Below are 4223 nucleotides of genomic sequence, written 5' to 3'. Positions count from 1 at the left end.
ACTGTATTTTGGCTGGCGGCACTGATAACTCGTTTTCACATACTTTTACATTGTTGCTGCATGCAATGCATGTCTGGTATTGCCGTTGCTCCTTCACATAGCCACCTTGAATATAAGCTTTAGGCTTTTTGTGTTTGTATGTTATCTGCCCCTCGCATACACATAATTTAATATTTTTATGTATCAATTTATAGATATAATCGTTCTTTTGGCTTAACATGATGTAGCGTACATACATACATATATGTATGGGTTGCAATAAGTTGTATGGCCAGCTGCACTCTGTATGCAATAAAAGTTGTGCGACTATGCCCAATTCCGGCTCATTGGCGAGCTGCAGTAAAAGCAGCGGGGGAAGTCTTGTCTCAGACTTATTCGGCAATAGGTGCAGTTGCGAGCGGTAGTCAGTCAAGCAGCTGTGTATATAAATTCATACATACACTGAGACAAGCAACAATGCTGTTTCTCTGGTTGTAATGAAAACACAGCGATTCCAAATTGTTCCGTCACATGTTGCTTAAGCACACTTTGCCAACTATTTATTTTTTAAGAGCCGTTGCCAAAACTACGGCAGGCTAATTTTTGCTGTAGTTTTGTCCTCAATATATCAAAGCTCCCTCAGGCTTTGAGGAATACGAAGATTGTACCAGGTTAAAATCCATGTTCCCTGTATTTTTATATTGATGCCGGTTGTATTTTTTTGCTTAAAGTTACTAGTTTTAATCAAAAGAAAAATTTTCTTATGAAGAAACCTCATTCAATTCTTTTAATTTCAGCAAGAGTTTGTTAGGACAGTATATGACCGATATAAGGTTTTTCTTTCTTGCTCGCACCCGCGTATCCATGTTTCACTCGCGCTCAAAGGTATGCCGTTTTTCTAGGTATTTCCCCTATTTGTAATATAATTAATGTGCTTTCAAAAGGAGAGCGTATTTGACTTCTACTTGCAACAATGTACTTTTTAACAAGGGCTGGAAGTACTTTAAGGCAATACGAATGGGAATGAAATTTTGAACTCGTTTTCTATGTCTCGAATTATCTACGTATTAAGTAACTATGCTCACAAAAAATTTCAATCGATCTGAAGTAAGATGGGTTGTTTGGTTATGAGTTCTTGGTCTAATCTAGCTTTGTCTATTGGAAATGAAGGAGTTAAAGCTCGCCAGTTAGAAATTCTTTTCTACGTCACCGGGATGCCTTTAACTGACATCCAAGTTAACTCTGTGATTTTGAATAGAAGACGCCACATTGGCAACGCATGCATTGTCGCAACTGAGAAAATTCGCCCGACCTTCCACTTTGAAGCACGGATATTCGGAAAAAAAACAACAACCAGCTCATTTATGACCAATCAAATTTCCGGCAACGTTTTGGTTGTGCCGCCTCGCCATGTCAGCCAAAAGCATCCCCGTGACGCAGAAAATAATTTATAGCTAGCGGAGTCTTTATAGCGAACAATTTCATGGCTGTATGGGAGCTACATATATGCTGTAGTAGTCCGATTTTGTCGGTTTCAACAAATGATTAATTGAATACAAAAATACACCCGCTTAGAAAATTACAGCCGGATATCTATCTATGTAATTAATAAAATTATCGATAGCAATCGAAACAAATTCAGTCATAAAAAATTCGTTATTCAGTTATTCAAATTTATCACTGTTTATTGAGGTGTCGAAATTTAAAGCCACAGAAACTTAGTTGTCGGAATTTATGGACTGTTATCGAGCTATAAAAAATTATGGCAATAAAGTTAATGAAATTTATAATTTATAAATTATAATTATTTATAAGTTAATGAAATTTATCGGGTTATCGTAATGCATCGAGTTCTTTCAACTTATCGGTTTTTATTGATTTACTGAAATTTGTCGACTTATCGAATCGAAATTTTTTTTCAATTTTCAAAATATATCGAGTTATCGAAATCTCAAGGTTATATAACTTTATCGAGCCATTCCTGCTTATCGAATTTTATCGTTTTACCAGAGTGTAACGAGTTATCGAAATTGGTCGATAGCTTTCGAGATATATGTCTATCCGAATTAACCGAGTTATCGAAATTTATTGAGCCCTCGCAATGCACAGTTACCGAAATTTATCGAACAGTATCGAAATTAGTCGAGTTATCGAATTTTGTTGAGCTATAAGATTTTGGTGTTTTAAAAATTCACTGAGTTATCGATATGTATCAAATTATCGATATTTATCGGCAAACTGGAATGCATAGGGTCCAATCAAAGTCTTCCAAACACCTTAAAAAATATGTATAGCATTGACACAATAGGTTAATCTTTTGGCAAATAAAGTTAAGTTCATAAATTTAAACTATATGCAAATAAATTTAAACTTTGGGCAAATAAGTTTAAACTTTGGGCAAATAAATTTAATCTTTGGGCAAATAAATTTAATCTTTGGGCAAATAAAATTAATTTTTGGGCAAATAAAATTAAACTCAACTGAAGTGCTAAACAGTGTTTGCATTTTTCTGTTACAGTAGACACGGAATTGATTTTTTTTTTAGAAAAATAGGAAAATCGAGACAAAAATAGACAATTTTCATTTAAGTAAACGTACTTTTATAATTTTAGTGGTTTAATTAGCTGTCTATCGACAACAAATAAACATGTCACATCCATAAAATTCTTTACCAAAACAAAGTTTTCGACAGTTTTTGTAAATAGGTACAGTTTTGTTGAATGTAGAAAAAAATGCGGAACGCTGTCAACAAAAAATTACCAAAAATTAAAGGCATTGCTAGCTACTTTAAATTTGCACTTTTTTCTACTAAAATTTAAAATTTTTAAAGATGCTGCCAAAGCTAAACATTTTGGTGAAGGTTTGCAGAATTTTCATAATTTTTACATAAATTATGAAATTTGGGTTTAGATAGTGTTTTTAATAAATAATAATAATAATTTAAATAATTTCATAAAAAATGAGAATTAAATAAAATAAAGAAAAATAGCCAAAACTTACTAAAATGTCGCGTCCCAGTTTATATGTATTTGGGTCTTTCAATTTTATATAACACAATAGATTTTGGGTCGCTAGATTTGTAAAAATGGATACGTATGTATGTTAAATTTAAAGAAAATTAGCTAGAAATGGCTATTTTTTCAAAACGGTTAACAAATCGGCTACCAGCTAAACCAAATTTTCTTCGGCTGTTTGCCATCGCAACCGGCTAAATATAGCCGGAAAACGACTAGACTGGCAACACTGTTTCTGATTGCAATTGCTTTCTCAAAGGCAGAACGATGGACGGCACTGACTGAATTATTTTGCAAGGCATTTAAAAGTTCAAAGTAGGAATAGCAGACAGGAACTGGGAAGTTTTTGTTGCTAAATTTTTCCAAGCTGCTATCTCTTCAAGAGCTTCGATTTTGTTTTTAAAAAAGTCAGGTAATATTGCAATAAAGCCCAAACCATTACTGATGCCAGCTCAATCACAAGCAGCATTCACGGCTGAGTTACAAGTATGTGGAACACAGTACCCATAAATGGCAAGAGGAAAATCGATTAGAATGTACGCTTGGGCTCCGTGGGATTCACCACTAATTACTGGAGCTGCATCATATGCTTGACCATAATCGTACGAAAAATCTATACCTACTTTCGAAAGATACCTCTTGATAGTTTTTGGTAACTAACCTGAAATCAAATAGGTGAAAAATTAACAATTCGAAACGCTCGCAGTAAAATTCTATCAGCCCGATTCTGTGCACTTGATAAATACAACATTTTTATAATTTGTTAGTTTTTTTTTTATTTATCAAGAATTGGAATTCTAGCACAGAAATCAGAAGCTTTTTTTTTTTGATAAATTATCAAGATGGAAAATGGTATTGACTAGCGTTTACAAATTGAAGTTTCATATAAAAATTTTAAATTTTGTTTATTTAAAAATTGGTTTCTATCATTTAAATACTGCATGTGCCGGAATTTGAACCTGGGATACACAGAATTTGTAGCCAACATCTCTACCTACGGCAGTCAAAAGTTTTTTTGCTTTTTAACCGAATTCCAAAAAAGGAGGAGGTTATCAGTTCGTCGGAATATTATTTTTTTTTATTTTTTATTTTTATTTTTAATTTTTTTTTTGTATGTTACCGCATAACTTTGGACCACGTGAACAGATTTCGATAATCCTGGTTAAGATCCGATCAGTGGGTCATGAGATATATATATATATATATATATATATATATATATATATATAT

This window comes from Rhagoletis pomonella, unplaced genomic scaffold (assembly GCF_013731165.1).
Source record: "Rhagoletis pomonella isolate Grant_MI unplaced genomic scaffold, Rhpom_1.0 Rhpom_scaffold_00007, whole genome shotgun sequence".
NCBI lineage: Eukaryota > Metazoa > Arthropoda > Insecta > Diptera > Tephritidae > Rhagoletis > Rhagoletis pomonella.
Note: the sequence above shows the minus strand (reverse complement) of the source record.